The sequence below is a fragment of the Propithecus coquereli genome, unplaced genomic scaffold (genome assembly GCF_000956105.1).
Source record: "Propithecus coquereli isolate 6110/MARCELLA unplaced genomic scaffold, Pcoq_1.0 Scaffold423, whole genome shotgun sequence".
In the NCBI taxonomy this organism is placed as follows: Eukaryota; Metazoa; Chordata; class Mammalia; order Primates; family Indriidae; genus Propithecus; species Propithecus coquereli.
Window position 1 is genome coordinate 221817 of NW_012149986.1, and position 20687 is coordinate 242503.

Here is a 20687-nt window from a genome sequence, read left to right on the forward strand (position 1 = left end):
GAAATCAGTCTCTCGCCCAGTCACACTGCAGCTGTGGCTTGTGGAACGGGGGAGTGACTGGCAGTGACGCTGCAAGTTGCTTTGATGTTGCCCGTCTCAAGGCCAGCGCTGGTTTAGCTGCTAGAAAACAAAGAAACCTTGTGGCAGTTAGAACATAGCTTATCCCTTCAGTGTAGGGGTATATGACTTAAACTTGTCTGGCGTGGCCCTCGGTCCTGTTTATAATTTGCCATCTTACTGACATAAAGAGCCCCTTCTGTCAGTCTCATGATCTCTATTTTAGTATTAGTGCTGCCCGGTTGTTGCGTCTAAAGCCCAAAGGGAGTGGGTATAAGAGCTGTGTCTGACCTCCCATCCCCTCGCGGCCAGGAATTCAGTTTTTCAGGGTTCTCTGGGGTCCCCTTAGCCAAGAGGGAGCTTGTTCAGTCAGTAGGGGCTTAGGATTTTATTTTTAGTTCACAGATGATATGGAGAGAAAAGAAAAGATGATAAGTATGAGCCTTATGCCCTCAAACTCTTCCCTTGGCAAGAACTGCGTCACACCGGTGCCATCCCCACCCTTCCCCAGATCCACCAGGACAGCAGAGCAGTGTCTGGCGGGGACGCTTCTTTAGCCCCTCCTGGCGAGCGTGAGCACACACTCCGGAAGGCACGGCAGCCTGCCCTCGTGTCTTAGCTCCCCCGCTGTGGACAACCAGCGCTTGAATTGCCCGTGCTCTGTCAGACTGCTGCTCCGAGGGGATCTCTCTCTGCCAGTGGCCACACACTGTGGCCGTACCGCGTGTTCCTCGGCCTGAAGCAACGATGGGCGGCTGTCTAAATCTGCGCGATGTCTCCTGTTCTGGTGTTTCTGTAGCACTCGGAGCATTTGCCTCCTCCACCGGGTAAGCAAAGCCCAGTCTAGAGTCAGCGTCTGTTTCTGTCAAGACCCCTTTGTGGCCCCCCAGGGCTCCCACATCCGTCTCACTTGCCAGCCATGGTCAGGGCCTTCTGCGCAGGGAGCCTGCCCCATACCCATTAGCAGTCTCTGTCTCTCCTGCTGGCAGACAGAGCAGCTCTTACTGGCCTTTCGTGCCTGAGAAGGTGCAAGAGAACATGTCTAGATCCAGCCTGCCTCTGCCCTGCTGCAGTCCCCCATGGCCGCTCATTTCATGGGTCCAGTGGCCACCCCAAGGAGCACACGGGGATTCCTGCTGGTCCATCCCAGGTACCTTCCGAATCTAGAAGTTCAAGATGCCCATTCTTCTGATGGCCTCACAGCCTTCAAACCCCCATAATGAAGCTGAGCATGGTGACACGCAGCTGTAGTGCCTGTAATCCCAGCTACTCAGGAGGTTGAGGCAGGAGGATTGATAGAGTCCAGGAGTTCAAGTCCAGCCTGGGCAACACAGGAAGACCCTGTCTCTAAAAAAGAAAAAAGGCTGGGGGCAGTGGTTCACACCTATAATCCTAGCATTCTGGGAGGCGAAGCGGGGAGGATTGCTTGAGCTCAGGAGTTTGAGACCAGCTGGAGCAGGATCAAGACCCCATCTTTACTAAAAATAGAAAAATTAGCCGGGCATTGTGGCGTGGCCCGGGGTCCCAGATATTCGGGAGGCTGAGGCAGGAGGATCGCTTGAGCCCAGGACTTTGAGGGTACGATGAGCACAATGATGCCACTGCACTCCGGCCTGGGTGACAGAGCAATACTCTATCTCAAAAAGAAAAAGAAAAAGAAAAAAGAATAATTTAAAAATTCCCATAATGATTTCCATAGGAAGATGGCCCCTGCAAGCATCCTTTTAACAGGACAGGTTTCCACTTCCCTCCTGCGTGATCTACAGCCATCACCCATGAGTTGGTAAAAACTGAAACATACAGGCTTTTACCACTGAAAGGTTCTTCAGTCACTGCTAGAAATTGAGCCCTCTGAGCAGGTTTGTTTTCACCTTCTTCAATCAGAGTGCATCTTTCCAAGCAAGATGTTTTCCGTTCACCTTGGCACTGTCATCTACACACCAAGCAGCTCTTTGTCAGTTAGTCAAGAGCTGTTTACAGGGCACCGTCCAAGTGATGATAGGATCTGGCAGCTCCTAACTTAACTTCCGAGTCAGGCCTGGAGCAAATAGGCTTCCTGTGTGTGAGTATCTCCTCCTGCATTCTCCGGGCAGCTTGATCTGACGTAAGCCACTTCCGCATTATTAGGGAGCTCTGTGGGCACTGCCGTCCCCATTAGAGTGTTTCTCTGACACCACCCAAGGCATAGTGCGTATTTGAGGTTTCAAGATTATTTTATGACCTTTAGTCACAGGGATAGCTTCAATTAATGTCTGATAGCAAACTTGTAAATGCCCCTCAAGTGGAAAATAACTAGTCCAAAGTCCCGGAAGATATTGCCAGGAGGCCCTCACTGGCTCTTGCCATACGGGGCTGTCCCACAGAGAATCTGTCCCCACAGCACTTCCTCTCTGACTCTACGCTCGCTGTGGGCTCGGGCAGTCTTTCTGTTCCCATTTGGCATGTCCAGTATTGCTAGAAGGGTGGATTCACACGCCTTCTGTTTTATGGCACTAGGCAGAGGGAACATCCCCCAGGCAGGTACAATGTCCATGCCCACAATGTGATCAGGTAAAAGAGACGCAACCACTTCAAACAGAGCAGTATTTGTCCTTACTTCCACCTTAGCCATCAGCCCTGCCGTTCCCAGCTGGAGCCTGCAGTAGGACGTCACCGCCAGGCTCCGGTTTGCAGCACTGGGCAGGGAGGCCTTCCGCACCAGACACAACGGCCATTCCCACAAAACTGCAGGGAAAAGAGGCACAACCTCTTCCCGTAAAGCCTGTACGAACATTCCAATCTGCATCCCGTCTTTCACCTTAATCTTACTAATGTTTACATTTCCATATTCTCTCAGTCTAATCGTAGCTGAGTTAGGGTGTCACCAAGTTTCAGTCCCCCATGGCATGGGGCTCCCGTATCGAGTAGTCTCTAGGTGTTCCTGATGCCTTTCCTCATCCTCTTGTTAATTAGCCTAATGTTTTGCATCTATAATACCAATGTGAGAAAGCTGAGACAGCAAATTTGATAAAGCTTCTGGAATTTTCCTTCAGTTTTGCAGTAGCAAGGTTAGACAGGAAATCCACATTAAAGGGGCCCCTTAACCATGGCCTGGGTAACTGGCATGTTCAGTGGGTGAACATCCGGTCATCACAAAGCCACCACACGGTCTGCACACAAAGCACACAGCTGCTTTGTCTGGGTGCACCGCTGGGCAGGTATAGGTGGAGTCAGGAAGTCCCCTTCTCAGGGTAAGCAGACCTTCCAGTGGCTTTTGTCCAGGCCACCAGGCTGGCTGTTCCCTCGGGAATAACCTCCCAATCTCTGAATCCTATAAAGCCATCTGCAACTGTTCCAGGGTGAGCTGTGGGCCCTGTACCAACTCAAACATGTTCTTCCGCTCTGAAGCACCCAAAACCAGAGACACTGCCTCTAAATTAGTTCTCTCAGAATCCATTTTAGTAACGGCTCCTCAGGAAGCTGATGACAAGATCCACAAATTGGGACGATTCCTTGGCACTGTACCCCTTGGTTTCAGTAGTCCTTGGTTTTGCCTTCCCACCATGCTGACCACCTTCTCGGAGACCAGGCGTCTCAGGGGTGCTCTCTCCACCCCCTCTTATTTTTCCCTTGGGGGTTGCTCTGAGGCAGGTGGCCCCAACTCAGACCGACCCAATCTGAGCTTAGTCCAGCCTCAAGGCCCCACCCAGCACTTTTACTTTCATTTTAGCTATTACAAACAGCACTAACCAAGGATCGTATATTTCAGTGTTTTCTTATTAATCTGCATTCCTTATCATCCAGTGAACCAACTCCCTGTGAGTTGGATCCATCTCTAAATTCCACCGTAACCTTCACCTTGAGCACCTGATGGTGGCACGGCCGTGGCTCCACACCATGAGTGACCACGTGGCCACCAGGAATCGGAGTTTCCTCATCTCCCACCCTTATATCCTTTCTCTTCCCAAACCACTGTTTCTGTGAACTGTGGGGTGAGGGGAAACTCGCCCTTTCCCCAAAAGTTCGCTGAAAGATCGATTAACACTTAGGGCATTTACAGTGCACATGGAGAGAATCTCAGAATGATTATTCGATATCCCAGTGGGATCCAGATATTTTTATAACTGCCTTTTAGAGGGGAGGGGAGATGAGCAGTATAGGTAATTCTGTTTAGGGGCGATAAATGGTTGCTAGGGAGGATGAATGAATGGGGAAACAGACTGACTTGTAAATGATTCTCTTAGCAAATTTAATTAACCTGAGAGACAGGTATTATACTTAAAATGATCTGGACTAAGTCTGCTTGCATTCCCTCATTTTTTCCTGCAATATACTGAGATAACAGGGAGGAGAAAGGAAGTCAATTGTTCTTTTGATCGGTCAGTCTGGTTTATGTGGCTAGAAGGAAAGCTCCTTCCAATGCTTTTTGATCTTGAAAGGCCTTTAATTCAAAATATTCTTTATACCAAGGAGTCATATTTTGGGGTGAAATTTCCTGAGCTTCTTCAGAGCCACGGTCGTTCTAGCAAATCCCACATTTCTGACACCAAATTGATTGAGGGTCTTCCTCACAACACTTCTGACACCAAACGCATGGTGTCTTTTCCAACAACACTCCAACTCTCCTGCACAATTGGGTGTCTTACAATTTCACTCAATTCTGAGACTATCTACCTGGAGATGGTGTCAGATGCCACAAGTGCAGGGCTCAGTCCCACAGGATTGCCCCTACCCCATATGCCAGTCACAAGTCCTGGGCCTTCTGCACTTTCGACCAACCAGCTGTAAATCAGGGGCTCCCACGATGCCTCCTCAGGTTTGATAATTTTCTAGAACAATCCACAAAACTCAGGGACACTCTTTGCTTACTTGTACTGGTTTATTATAAAGGATACAATCAGAAACCGTCCGAGGGAAGAGATGCAGAAGGCAAGGTATGCGGGGAGGGGCAGGGAGCTCCAAGTGCCCCACCCTCAGAGCACTTCCCTGTGTTCACCAACCCAGAAGCTCCCTGAAGCCCATTGTTTAGGGGTTTTTATGTAGGTTTCATTCCACAGGCATGATTGATCAAATCATTGGCCATTGGTGACCGACTCAACTTCTGGCCCCTCTTCCCTCCCTGGAGGTCGGGGATGGGGCTGAAAGTCCCAGCCTTCTAACGCTGTCTTTTGGCCACCAGCCCCATCCTAAAGCTATCTGGGGCTCTCAGGCACCAGGCAGCTCCTTAGCACACAAAGGCACTTCTGTCACTCAGGAGATTCCAAGAGTTTTAGGAACTGTGTGCCAGAAACTGGGGGCAAAGCTCAATTTTTTTTAAGGAATTACAACTGAGGACTTTTTATTTTTATTTTTAACATTTATTTATTTATTTATTTATTTATTCTTAGAGACAAACTCTCACTATGTTGCCCAGAGTGAATTCAAACTCCCGGGCTCAAGCGATCCTCCTGCCTCAGCCTCCCAAGTACGTGGGACTACAGGTACATGCCATGGTAACTGAATTCAATTTTTTTTTTTTTAATTGCAGGACCTGCCTCTGCCCTGTTTTCCCTGGCCCCACCTTAAGTTTGTAGATTAATTTAGAGAGAGGGACATCCTTGTGATACTGAGTCTTCCTGTCTCAGGACTGGAAACGTCTCTCATCTACTTGAGTTCCTTGTCTGTCCCTCTGTCCATTTGAAACTTGTCTTCAACTACTTCTGTACATTTCTAGGTGTACATTTCTTCCCTTTGGGCTGTGCTAAATAAGACCCTTTCTCCATCACATGTCCAAGGACTGCTGCTTTAATTTATCTGTGAAGGTAAATTACTTTAATTCGTATGTAAATATAAATTTGGCCAGAGCAAACCAGAGGGCCCTACCTCAGTGAAGAGTCTGCGTGCCGCTCACCTGGACTCCTGCGTGCTCAGTCTCCTGTGACCCCCTTCTTCTTGCCACCTAGTCCCCATGTGTGGGGATGGTGGTGACACAGCCACTTCAGCCTGTCCATGGAGTCCCTCCTGGACGACACAGGACATGGGGCTGCTATGTAGGCCCACCTGGGCCTGGCTTCTCACAAATGCTTTTCACCTTTGAACCAACTGCTTCGTCACCTTTCTGGGTCAGGTTGAAAAGGTAAAACCATATTTGAGGGCTACAAAGTCCCATTTCTGAGGGGAATATCTTAAAAGTCCTTTTTTATGCCTTGAGGAACTTATCCAAATGTAAACCCTTCAACGAATCCCTGACAACACTTAGATGCGATGTGTAATTAATAGTGCCACTGAATAAATCGTAAAACTTGGCTGTGAAATCATTGAAACCTCCCTAATATCTGTATCGTTGGCATAAGATATTCGACTCTAAATGCCTACATTATAAAGGTTGAATTTGTAAACTCATAGGTGCGTTAACTTTAACATGAGTTAGAAAGATTTTTCATATGGCTGTCTGGTCTGGATGGGACAAACATTCACTTCTATGTATATTTTTGGCATCTTTTTATCTCTCTTTCAGTGACCACTGCCCTTACTTGGAAACAGGCACGAATCCAGGCCCCGGCTCTTCTCTGTGTAGACTCTGTCCCTTCGTGATGCACATAGCAGTCTGCGTGTTCCAAAGACGGCCACAGAAATACCTGCTCCCATGTATACTCCTGCAACGTGGCCTGGCCACTTCTTGCCTCCAGAGGGGAGGTCTGGGTCTCCTGCCCTGGAACAGTTCCTGTTTGCCCAGAACATTCCTAGTTCCAGCAAGGAAAAGTCCTGCAACCCAGCAAAGAGTCGAGGCAAACTGGGATAGCTGGTCACTGGCTGCCGCTCTGGGTGGCTTCAGGACTGCTTTAACCAACAGAGCATGCTGAGAGATGCTGTGGTCTCCAAAGTGGGTCATAGAAGCCTGGATGAGGCTTCCTCCATGTTCTCCTGTGTATGAATCATGGTTTTTGTCTTCTATATCTTGTAATGTTTTGACATCTTGTTACGGCAGAGATGACCGGGAATAGACCGACACGCACACAGAAATACTGGCAAAAACAGATTTATGCGCCAGCGAGCTCAGATGGGCATTTTTCCCTCCAAATTCTGAGCACCAAACCAAGAGCATTGCAATCTTTTATACACTCTGCTTAAGGGGGAGGGGCACAGTTACAACAGGGTTAACTTTAGTGAGGCAGGGTCCTAAGCTACTTTGCAGCCTGGTACACTAATTGCTACAGGTGATTTATGAGGGGAAAGGTCGCAGGGGAGGAGGGGCTCCATGTAAGGAATGCAAGGGACAAAGCCCGGTAGTGGAATATTTTCCACTTTAGTGGAATTTTCCAATTTTCCACTTCCATCTTAAAAACCTGGCTGGCCTGGGAGAGACTGTCCCTCCAGGGAGTAGTCAATTCTTAGAGCCACCCGAGGGTGGGCTGGGAGCCTGCCTTTCACAAGCAAACCAACCAATTCCACGTCTACATCCCAGGGACCCCCTTCATCTAACTCACACACTAAGCCAATATTCCCCCTGCCCAAATCACCCCAGGGCCAGGTATCAGACAACTAGAGACCACCCCTACAGCCCAAAACCCACAGAAATTATTCGATCCAGCCCATTCTGAAGTGTTTGCCCTGCTCTGCCCGGCTCTCCCACGAGAGCCCCGAGAAAGGCTCTGGCCTTGTCTTGGGCTTTGCTCCTGTTTCTGCCTCCGGACCAAGGCCTGGCACTCAGCTCGGGCCTGCTGTGAGCCATGGAAATCAGACCAGCGCATGGCTTCGAGCATCTGGAAAGGCCCATTCTCCTGACATCATCCAAGGGTTTTTAAACTGTGCTTTTTTAGGAACTAGAGGTTCTCCCAGCACTCAGGACCACGCCTGTAGAAAGTGGAGGGAAAACACCCACCCCCACCACCCTCCAACCAGCCGTTGTTTTCATGTTTTGGTTATTTGACTCCTAAGAAGAAAATTTCCCATGAACAAAGAGATTCTCTGGGTTCTGAGCATTCTTAAGCTTCAACAAACCTGGAACACTCCTCAATTAAAGAAAGAAAAGATGAGTAAGCTGAGGCCCAGCGAGGGGAGGTCCCAGACCGAGAAGCGAGCCCAAGAGAGTGCGTCAGGAGGCTAGTAGTCTGGTCCCCTCAGTGTTGGCCAGCTCGTGCCCGGGTGACACATTTTATTCCACAGATCAAGAGAAGAAACAAGCTTCCTTTAACATTTCTGCTTTGTTCCTGCATTCTAAATTTAGCCCTTTAGGCTGGCAACTAGACTGTGTTAGGCGGTCTCCAAGCAATACACCTGTGTTTCTCATCACGGCTTTCATTTCCATGGTTTCGATACCTTCCCACTTTTGGGACCAATTTCATTATCGTGTCTGAGCGACTCTACTGGTGAGCCAAAAGACAACCATGATATTTACACATAATTCACAGCCCTCAGCATCTAATTTAATTATCTCCTTGTATATTATTTTTCCCAAACAAGAGGGGGCCTATTTACAAGGGACCAGCACAGCTTGCTTAATACATGGTGCTAGGCTTTTGCTGAGATAAGACATCACGTTTCAAGTGCATTGTGGTACAGCTGCCGTATCCATCAGTGTAGGGATACCCCCAATACTTCAAACTGTCAGATTGCTCAGGTCCCTGAAAGCATACCACAGCTTTGTGTTGAAAGCCGGTTACGTTCTAAGTGGGGACTGTAAGAAGATGAAAACAGTACAGTGTTTGGCACAGAAATACTCGAATATTAAACATAACCTACCCTTTTGCTACATCTCTGGGTCACCCTTTCGAACAGCTGTTGTTTCTCTGTCACGCAGTGTGATGTTCTCAGAGACGACAGAGGTTTATTTGTCACCTTCAGCTCGCCGTGGGAGATGTGAAGTTAGTGAGGAAGGGAAGGGTGCATCTGGCAAAACAGAACACAGAGCGCCTGTCCCTGCACCTAAACAGAAACAGGCCTGGCTGCCAGGAATCTTCACACGCATCAGCTGGACACGCAGCCTCTTCTCTACCTGGGATTCTAGATCCTCATCCAGAAATCACCATACCTCACTCAGGGCCCAGGAATTTTGCGATGCATATATTAGTCAATATTTGTATGCAGACAAGTCCCCACAAAAAATACTCCCCAGGGCCTTGGACTCTAGAGTAGCTCTATGTGGTGGTCAGGCCACCACGGGGAGGAGAAGTCAGGCTCGCTGCCTTTGTGCTGTTAGGTGAGGCACTGGCCGGTCCTCACTGCCTCCCTCTCATCTGATGTTCCTTACTGTGTCTTGGTGGGCAACAGCAGGCCAAGCGTTAGCCCACCAAAGTGCCTTCAGCTATTTTGTCCCTTCATCCTTATTTTCAATTTGTACAATTTCGTATCTTTATAGAGCAGCCATTTAAATTGCAATGTGAAAATGCTTTCACATTGTTTTAAATTTTAACTTGTTTTTATCAAATCCTTAGGTATCATGGGGAAATTCAGCCTTTGGTCTTGTTAACTGGAAATCCTTGTGATTCTACAATTTACTTATTTGGCCCCAGATCCTTTTATCGTTTCCTTTTTTCTCTCTCTCTTTATCAGGGCATCTCTCAGGACTAGCATTTCGAAGATTCAGGAAACATGTGTCAGGAATCACTGGTTCCAAACAAAGTCCTCAAATCGCAGTTCCTCCACAGCCTCTCAGGACCTTCCTAGTTCAGACTTTTGCTCTCTTTCAACCCCAGCCTCCCCTGACCAATGTTTTTCTAATGTCTTGGCATATATTCGGCCTCAATTTAAGACTTCCGGAGGCACTCTCCAGCTCCCGGGGGTGCTGGACTTGCCGGCTCAGCAATATTCTTACTTCCATTAAGGCAAGGATCACTTTGCCCTGCATTCAGATCACCAATAAATATCAGTTAATTGATTGATCCTGTGAGATCTCAGCACTTAAGGTAAAAAATACGAAAAAACTTGATTTATGTGTCATATGATCACCATCCCTTATTGTTCCAGTTGTTTCTAAGTTTTTCACTGTGCTGAGTCCAATTTTAACACCACCCAATTGAAATAGTGAACTTGGCCTCTGATCTAGCTATGGAGGCAATTTTAATATTGCAACCAGAGGTCCTCAAGACTTGCGTCTTTGCTGTACACCATGACAATACCATGTCACGCAGCTGAAAATGTGATGCTGATGTTTAACCACTCATTTGGGGATTTTGCCTTCCATTGCCCTTCCTTCCACTGCCCTGTTATTTATCTTTCTTGTGTTGTTGTTACATCCTCTAACACTGGTCTCCTCTCCTTAGTCAAATGGTAGATTTCTTGAGGCAATGCCATAAACCAAGCACGAAGCCCAGCACTAAGTAAATCTTCAGCAAACAGTGGTGAATGGAGATGTGGTTCACAGTAGATTCAAAAGGTAGCACTAAACCAAAATTTTGTTCCTACAAACAGCAGGTATCCAGAGTCAGTGATGTTTATTTCTGTTGAAGCCTCAGATTTTAAAAGGCAAAACTAAACCAAATTTTCTCCTTGACACACCGTTCCACTGAAGTTTATTTCTGGGCGCAGAGCCTCCCGCTTGCGCCCGGCACACCACGCTCCCTGAGCTGCACGCACGCTGGGAGATGTAGGTCACCACTCACAATAGAAGTAGAAAAATGAGTTAACAGTTGGCTTAATCAAGAAATATGACCCTAAAAAGCCACTAACGAGAAGTACTCTAAGAACCATTATCTGGAGAAACGATAAACAATATTTTATGCTACGGCGATTCAGGAAAAAGGAGCGTCACCTCCAGGGGACCATTGTCCTTGGTTGCTGAAGCCATCACATTCCAAAAGCATGGCCCTGTCAGGTTGCACCTGGGAGCAGACTGTCCCATTGAACCACTGTCAGACCCTCTGGAGGGTCGTATACCCCTGATCTATAACACAGCAGGGTTTTATGTTTGGCCCCTCCTAGATGGTCACTCTTTTTTTTTTTTTTTTTTTGAGACAGAGTCTCACTGTGTTGTCCAGGCTAGAGTGCCGTGGCGTCAGCCTAGCTCACAGCAACCTCAAACTCCTGGGCTCAAGCAGTCCTCCTGCCTCAGCCTCCCGAGTAGCTGGGACTACAGGCATGTGCCACCATGCCTGGCTAATTTTTTCTGTATATTTTTAGTCGTCCAATTAATTTCTTTCTATTTTTAATAGAGACGAGGTCTCGCTCTTGCTCAGGCTAGTTTCGAACTCCTGAGCTCAAACAATCCTCCCGCCTCAGCCTCCCAGAGAGCTAGGATTACAGGCGTGAGCCAAATGGTCACTCTTGATTTGGCACATCTGGTGAATTTGTGAAGAGGAAATTGATCTGTAAGACAGGGGAGGCCCATGCAGGATTTTGCAAACTTTTCAGATGATGGATAGAAGGATATACCACCCCAAAACAAGCTGCTTTGGTTTATACCAAAGTCAGGATTATTTTGAGCTGAAGGTAATTGAGGAAAAGTGGGAACAGGAAGAGCTCTCTGCCCTCCCCTTCTTTGCCTAAAAGCAGGGCATAAACCTGTAAAGGCGCCCCTCCTCTCCCTACCAGGAGGACAGAAGTTAATACAGGAAACAGCCTGTATTGTAGGTAGGCACCAGAGGAACCTACCTCACAAGCCTTCCCAACCAGCCCTCATTGCTCATTAGCTTCCCCATCTATTTGCCTTCCCACAATCTGACACCCCTGGGAGCTCGAAGTCCTTTGCCTTTATCTTGTCACTTCCTACAGATTTATTTTTCTTTGTTAAGATGCTCCTCTGAGTTACTCACCTCTGGTTGCTCCATGTGTGATCACTGTTGTCAACGGAAAAAAAGACCAAACTCTGTAAAATAATTTTAAAGAGATTTACTCTGAGCCAAATTTGAGGACCATGACTCGGAGCCATGCCCAAGAGGTCTTGAGCAGTGGACTCGCTGAGGTTGGGTTACAGTTTGGTTTTATACATTTCAGGGAGACAGGGGTTACAGGTAAAGTCATAAATCAATACGTGGGAGGCATACATTGGTTTGGCCCGAAAAGGTGGGCCATCTGGAAGCTGGGGCTTACAGGTTATAGGTGGGTTTAAAGATTCTTTGGCTTGTAATTGGTTAAAGACATGAAGTTTTGTCTAAAGGCTTGGAATGTTTCAACATTTGGAGCTCTTTATCAGAGACAAGCCACTGGACATAGATTTGTTGTGTAAACTGAGGACCTGCAGGTTTGTCTTGCATAGCCTTTGGCCTGTTAATGGGTTACAAAGGATGTCCCCAAGAAGGGAGGGGGCATGATGAGGCATGTCTGACCTCCTTCTTCCTGGCAGGCAATTTAATTTTAGGGTATTCCTTCGGTCACGAGGGGTTCCATTTAGTCAGCTGGTGGGGGGTGAGCCTTAAAATTTTATTTTAGTTCACACTGTGCACTCATTTCATTAATGAACTTAGGTCTGTTTTCCTCTTGCTAATTTTTCTGTTATCAGTCTAATTTGACTGCCAATGGACCTAAAGTGGGTAAAGGGAAAAAAGGCTTTCTCCTCCCATACACAGGGAGGCCCTGACAAGGGGACGGGGAGGAGTGCTAGTTCTGGCTCAGATGCCAGCCCCACCCAGCCCCTTGGGCCTCTTGATGTATGTGGAGAGAAAATGTGACTCTAGTTTAAATCCTTTGTTTTAATCAACAGATCAGAAAAAAATTTAAGATCAAATCTCAGCCAAATAGCAGTATTTGGAAATTACTATAAAAATATATTTCTCTGTATTTAAATTGAATTGAATTGAATTGAAATTGAAATTGAATTCACATTGTATTATTTAATCTGACTAATTTGCAGAGTATATTTTATTTATGCATGTAGTGGACCACATGGTGTTCTCCAAAAAGTTATGTCCATGTCCTATCCCCAGTGTTACAGCAAGTGTTACAGGGACCGGTCCCAAAAGAATAACCAAGCGGCATGCAGAGAGTTGGAGAGTCAGTGTTTATTCTCGCTGGCAGGCCCAGAGGAGACAAGTCTCCAAATTCTGAGCACTGCTTCCTCATTTTTGTCAGGTTTTATACTTCTTTTGGGTTAGACATATCCAATAGCATACAAGCATAAATGGTTAACCAATTAGCAATAGAATTTAAAAGATAGCCAATTAGCAGCACTTCTTATAAGCAGTAAAGTTATAACAGGCTCATAACTTTGCTTAACTGTTTTGTGGTTTTAGCTAACAGGTGCATAATTCTACTTAGCTGCTTTTGTGGTTTTAAGCGGAATTAGCATTGAAATTTCCCCAACACCAGGAACCTGTGGATGTGACCTTCTTGGGAAAAGGGTCTTTGCAGATATGATGAAGGATCCTGAGATAAGATCATGCTGGATTATGTGCGTGGGCCCTAAATCCAATGAAGAGGCCCTTATAAGAGATGGAAGAGGAGGAGGTACAGACAGAGAGGAGGCCACATGGAGGCAGAGATTGTAACAGACCCCTAGAGAATCCTCTCCCCTAATTACCTGACCTTTTGTGTGCATTCCCAGAAATGGTGGATGTGCTGCAAGATAAAGGAGCTGAGATTCTGAAGGCCCTGGGGGCAGACTCCCTGACGACTCACCATCCCCAACAACCTGCCCCAATCCAAGTGGCCCTTTGTTAGTTACACCACGACCTGCCTCAAGACACGTGGCCCCTCCTTTAAAAGCCCATCACATCCCGTAGTCACAGAGGCAGACTGGATTTGAGGCAGCCTCACCTGTTCCCTGGCAGGATGTCTGTTGTATTTAAAAATTCCTTTCTTTGGCAGGGCGCGTGGCTCATGCCTATAATCCTAGCTCTCTGGGAGGCCGAGGCGGGCGGATTGTTTGAGCTGAGGAGTTCGAAACCAGCCTGAGCAAGAGCGAGACCCCGTCTCTACTAAAATTAGAAAGAAATTAATTGGACAACTAAAAATATATAGAAAAAATTAGCTGGGCATGGTGGCGCATGCCTATAGTCCCAGCTACTCGGGAGGCTGAGGCAGGAGGATCGCTTGAGCCCAGGAGTTTGAGGTTGCTGTGAGCTAGGCTGACGCCACGGGACTCTAGCCCGGGCAACACAGTGAGACTCTGTCTCAAAAAAAAAAAAAAAAAAAAAATTCCTTTCTCCCTTGGCAATCCTGGTTGTCTCAATAATTGGATCAGTGATGCACCCACAGGGGAGGCCTGGGGCCACCGGAAGTGGAAGAGACAAGGAAGGGCCCTCCTCTGGAGCCCTCAGAGGGAGAGCATCTCTGCCCGCAGCTTGATCTCAGACCTCTGGCCTCCACAACTCTGGGAGGGTTGAGGCTCTGCTGTTCTGAGCCACAAGCGTGCAGCAATTTATTACAGCGGCTGCAGGAAACTAATACAACCTACGAGAAGTTTTAATTTGGGGGAGGGACAGGAAGAGATAGCAGCAAAGTTTTACGGCTTTGGGTTTTGTTTTTACTTTCCAAGGCAGTTTTCTAAAAACCTCCATGGACGTTTGAAGAGAGGGTGAAGACTTTTTTCTCTGGGCAGGGAAGTGGGGCCGCACCCGTGGCATCGGATCCCTCCTCCCGTTCCTCAGAGCCTGGCTCTGGCTGGCTCTGCGCTGGGCAAGCAAATGTGAGTTCGAGTCTGCAGGATGGTCTCTGGTCACATCTCCCGAACTCCCTGCGGGGTTCGCTTTGTGGTTTTGTTGCATTTTGAAATTCTCACGAGGGATCGTCTCCTTCACTTTATAGCAGACTCACCTTTGCTTCTCTCATTTCTTGTTTCTTGCTTGCTTCTCCTGCCCCTTTTCTGGTGACTATTTATTTTTGAAGACAGTGAGCTCTGTCTGTGTCACCATTCTGTGTCCAGCCAGGGAAAATCAAGCCTGAGTCCAGGGGTTTCTCTCTTTTTGGAGAGGAGGGACTTCTACTCCAGAGGGACATTACTGAGTGCGGGGGGAGGGAAGTGGCAGGAGGTATTGGCAAGGGTTTTCAGAGCTCTAAGATTCTTCTTTGCCCTAAGTGCTCTTGGAAGGATAAGAACTATGTCTGCCCATGTGTCTCTGGGTGGGACTTTTCTAAGCAAATGACGTGCTCTAATGAGGGAGGGATGATTGGTACGAGGGGAGAAGACCGGGGTCCTAGACTTAAAACTTCGCTCCAGTGTTTACTGTGGAACATTGGACGAGGTGAGTTTCCTTGTATGCGAAATGGACAGCAGTGGCCTCATGTGCTGACTTTATCTGTTCTCGTGTCTGCCTCCCTGCCACCCTGTGCACCCCTGGAGCATGAGCCGGGACTGGCCCACAGACAGGCGCTGACCAGGCATAGCCCCATGGGGTGGCTCTGGAAATGACTAACACTGCCTCTTCCCCTCCAGGAAGCTGTGTGGCTCATGGGCGCAGGACAGAAACAACAGAGAGGGGGGAAAGGCTGAGAATTACTGCCTTAACGCTCCAAATGCAAATTTTCATGCAGAAGAAGTCGTTCCTTCATTAGAAGATAGAACTTATACAGATATGGAAATTCAACCTAATTTTTCTTTTTTTGTTCAAATTCTACTTAAAGATTTTTTTATCTTTTTATGATGGCTGCTGTTTGATGAGAAAGCATTGGAACATGGTATGATATGTAACCATACCCTCTCCTACTTTAGGAAAAACAACTAGCGTGCCTTGTGTTTTCTAAATAATCTCCCAGGCCTCACTTGTCATGGCTAGCACAGCACCCAACTCTCTGAATTACGGTGAGTTTGGGCTTGTACCCAGGTCTCTGAGATGACCTGCTTGGCCTAGCCTCAACCTACCAGTGAACGTCCATCCAGTCGTGCTATATAAACCTAACACCATGAAGCTCCTTCTGCCGTCCCCAGGGCTTACCAGGGAGAATTCACTGTCTATAGCATTCAGTTTGTTATTACTTAAACTTAACTTACCTGTACAAGGAGAGATATATCAGGCTGGAAGTCGTCTGTAGATTTCACACATTCTCTGTAAGGCTAAAATGTTTCCAGGTGCTGACATCGTTTTTTAGATCATTCCCTCAGACTGATACAGCAACGGGATGGTCTTTCTTTGCAGAAAACTGTCTAAATCCTTCACTGAAGGCTTTGCTATTTGCTGTCTTTTACCTTTTTGATAAAGAAGCTGTATTCTTTCTGTGGCTAAGTCCTGGAGTAGCAATGGGTGTCTTCTGCCCGGTGCCTGCCCAAAGGACAGACCCTTTCCCCAAGGCCTCCCCACCTCACCTATTACCCTCCCATTACACCGCTGGTGGTTCACTAAGCTGTGGCACTTGCCTCTCATTATTTTATGTGGAAAATAAAAAGATTTATTTCTGTCCATTTCTCTGAGCTTTTTTTATTTTTTGGAAGGCAGGGTATGTAGTGTACATTTCTGGTTATAACAAGTAATGTTATTTCTTTTATGCCTATCTCTGTCTTAAAGTCCCCTGATACCTCCAGTCTGGGAAAATAGATGCCTAATTGCATACTTTTTACTTCAAATAACATTTGCACACGTTCCATGGGGATTTTGATATGCTCCTATTTGGGAGAGGTAAACAACAATGAAATGGACAGTAACTTTTGAAGCACAATCCTAGAGAAAAATGCTTACCAAAACAAAACGTTTTCAATAATCATTTTTCTTTATGAGCAAAAAAACATTAGGTAAGAACAACATTGTCTAAGTGTTTATTTGATGATTAAAAGGCATCTTATCATCTCAGGACTGGGTGAGGATAGCCACATTCCTTATCGTGGACTGAACTGCCTCAGAGTGACCAAGGCCAACATCTGGGCTCAGCCGCTCAGCCACTGGTCACTGAGTTCACCAGGGTACGGGCCATCCCCAAAGAAAGTGTCAATGTTGGGGTGCAGGGTGGCAGATTGTGTTTCCAAACACGGCTGCGGCAGCATCCCTCACTCCAGCCCTTCTGCAGCGTGACCTGGCTAACCTCTCGGGCTGGCCCGGGATGGGCTTTGACCAAGAGTGTGCAGAGAGGTCACTCTGTGTGACCGTCAAGAGCGGCCATGGGCAACCTGCAGCTCTTCTCGCCTTCGCCTCCTTCGCTGTTGTCCACCACTCCTCCTTCACTGCTGTCCACTGCCCCCTCGGTAGGAGACGGCCCTGAGCGTCACACAAAGAGCCCAGCTTCCCTGAGACAGAGACTACGTGAGAAGAGTGAAAGAGACATCCATCCAGCCTCCAGCCGCTTCAGCCCTCCCACCCCGGACAGTTTTGTAGGGGAAGCCATGGTGGCAGCGCCAGCCCCCAACCATCTGCCAGCCCACACGTGGAGCCCTGCCCCAACTCCTGATCTACGAATTTTGCACCAATAAAATGATGGTTATTATCTTAAGCCACTAAGTCCCTGAGTGGTTTGTAATTCAGTGAAAGAGCCGAGGGACAGGTGGGATCTAGTCAGGGATGGCAGCGCCTGGCAGCCAGTGGCGCCAGGGCACCGGGCACAGCGGTAGGTGAAGCGTGGACGGCTGGGCCATCGTGCTACACAGGCACATCACTGGTCAGCACTGGGTGCTGGGGAGGAGGAGGACAGGAATGTACGTCACAGGGCCTCAGCCACAGAGGCTGGCTTCTAAAACAGACCAAGATTCAGCGCACTGAATCTCTGAGGTCGGAGCTACTGCCAAGCACAGATTCAATTCCACAGAGTTGAAGGAAAAGCACTTACAGATGCTGCATGGGGCCAGAATGTGTCTTAGCAACTGAATCATGGGTCTGTTTGCAGAGGGGATCAAATGCCCAAAACAATCCAATATGTTAAACGTTTGCATAGGAATAGTTGCATCAGAACTCTCTATTTCCGCACTTGGTTCTATGGGCTTTATTTTGCTTTGTTTTGTTTTTATCTTCGTGTCTGCTTTGCTATGGACTGGGAGTCACCCATGAGGGAAGGGACAGGACAGGTGTAAATGAACACACAGGTAGACCAGGAGGATGCTGATGATGGCATCTGCAGAGCGAAGACGACGGCTCATTTCCGGAGCACTGAGTGCAGAGGGAGAGCGTTGATGGAGGAAATAGCAAAGGAAACCACAGCCCGGAAACCACAGCTAGATGACCAGCTGCAGTTGGTGTGGCACGAGGGGAGGCTGTAGCCATAGAAGAAACTGCTGTGCCCTATAGAATGTGGGATGGGCCCCGGGCTCAACGGTTACGGGCAAGAGAGCAGAAAGGGGCTGAAAACTAAGCAGCGTTAAAGATCTGTGTGTGTAGGAGGGCCAACACCCCCATCCCTGCCCCGTGCACAGAACTGCAAGGACCTCCAGCCAGGCACTAGCTCCAGGCAGACAGTGACATGCACAGTCTGGAAGGACAGGGCAGCTGCATGCCGGGCAAAGTCTTCCTGGCGCCCCCTCAGCATAGCGGGTTCTCTGCTCGCTCCTGCCAAAGAGCAATCTAACACTGCAGTCCAGTCCACGGGCCAGAGTTCCAGTCAGCCTCAGAGTCCCTCATTCTTACAGAGGAAAGCGCAACCAAGGCTCTCCGCGGATCAGAGGAAACTTGCGCTATGAAAGAGAGCCACCAGGATTCTAAAAACAGAGAGAAAGAGAAAGACTGAAATTTAGCCCTGGAGAAATCAGAGAGAATTCAGAGACATAAGAACATAAAACAAACAGCATGAAGGAACAAAGCTTCTTTGATCAGCACCCTCAGAAAGATTTCGGGAAACACTGCATGCACAGGGCAAGAACACGGCATATGAAAAATGAGCCGTGTGAGAAGAACCACAGCAAAAGCCCCTGGACATTAAGACTATGTTTCACAAAATATAAAATAGTAACTACAGATGGACAACACTGTCTAGGAAATCTCAGAGAACACAGAGAAGGGAAGACAGAAAATATGTCAGAAACAGTAAGAGATGCAGATGACACCCCCGAGAGGTACAACACCTGCCCAGTAGGAATTGCAGAAAAAGAAGGAAGGAAGGAAAGAAAGAGAACATAAAACAAAGATTAGAAAATGTCAAATAAATAATTAACTTCTCCAAGAGCTGAGGAAAGACACAATCTTCAGATTGAAAGAGGCGTCGAGAGTATCAGTTGGTATAACCGATTTGAAGAGCATCTTGACAACAATTCACGGAGTTAATTGTCCCAGGGCCCAGTGACTTCCCTGCCAGGTCTGCCCGCTCAGGCCGCGCTTACAGACTGGGAGCCGCTTCCGAGCCAAGAGCTGGGCGCGGACCCGCCGAGTTTAGACCCTCTGTCTGAGCAGGGCCAGGAGCAGCCGGACTGCCAGGGAGCGGCGCCCCCTGCCGGCAGCAGCACTTCCATTCCTCGAATTGACTCCGTGTGCCACTCCGTGTGGTGCCACGTCCGGGGTGCACCATGGCGTGGAAAGGCTGGGAAGCGCTTGCCTGGAGAGACACTCTTACCTACGCCCGCAAGACGTAGGCAATCTGCTGTAGCATTGTTTGTGGGAGCAAACTCAAAGGGAATCGCCTAAATAGCTACCCACGGGAAAGAGATTAGACATGTGTTGAGGAGCTTCCAGGTTGGTGAGCACGTGGAGGTGCCTGGAGGCTGGTGCCCTGGAGGCCGCGGGAGCTCCGTGCCCCCCCCCCACCCCTTGCCCTACGCATCCCTTCATCTGGCTCTTCCTGAGGCATATCTTTATAATAAACTGTAATCTAGTAAATACACTGTTTTCCTGAGTTCTATAAACCATTCTAGCAAATTATTAAACCCAAAGAAGGGGTTATAAGAACCCCAGATTTATAGCTGTTCAGTCAGAAATACAGGTGACAACCTGGTTTGAAATTGGCATCTGAAGTTTGGGTGGGGGGACTATTTTGTGGGACTTAGCCTTTAACCTGTGGGATCTGGCACTGTGTCCAGGCAGACAGTCTCAGAATTGAGTTCAACTGTAGGACACGTGGTTGATGTCTGCCAGAGAAATGAACTGAACTTGTTGTAGGGAACCCCCCCACACATCTGGTCCCAGAGGTGTTTTTGAGCAGCGGTCCCCAGCCTTTTTGGCACCGGGAACTGGTTTCGAGGAAGACAATTTTTCCACAGGAGGGGGCCTGGGGGAGGCAGAGCGCAGGCAGCTCTAGAGACGACCTTCGCTCCCACCGCCACGGCTCACCTCCTGCCGCCTGGCGCCCCGCCCCACCCCGACAGGCCACGGACCAGCCCGCCCCCGCCGCGGGCCGGGACCACAGTTTTAGAATAAAGGAGAGTTGAGAAAAAAAGCGGGCTTTTTCCTATACATTTGGTGTCAGAAAAGTGGGAGTTGCCAGGATGGACCCTGATTCGTGGAAACACGCGGTGTGGAAAGAGAAAGGCTGAAGGTGGGAGATGAGGAGCGTTTGACCCCTGCGCGGCTCCCTAGTCACCCCGGTGTGAGGCTGCAGCGGCCGCGCTCGGTGCCTAAAGGTAAAAGTACCGACAGAGTTCAGAGCTGGCGGCGGACCTGCTCCTGAAGAGGCGGCCCATTGGGTACGTGCGGAACAGTGGGAAGCTTGCTAAGCATGCATTCCTTGGTTACTGCTGTGCGTGACAGACAGCTCACAGGAAATTAAAGGAGAGTGCCGGGCTAGACCTTGAAGCTCCAACAAGCTCCTATTGGTCAGTTGAAGCTTCAGTCACTAGTCTCGAAGCCGCCCCCAAAGGAGAAACGCGTGTGGAAATATTCAACGACAGGCAGCATCCAAGGCCTCTGCACACCAAGAGGCAGTCCACGTGAGGGGACGCAAAGCTGACAAACACTGAA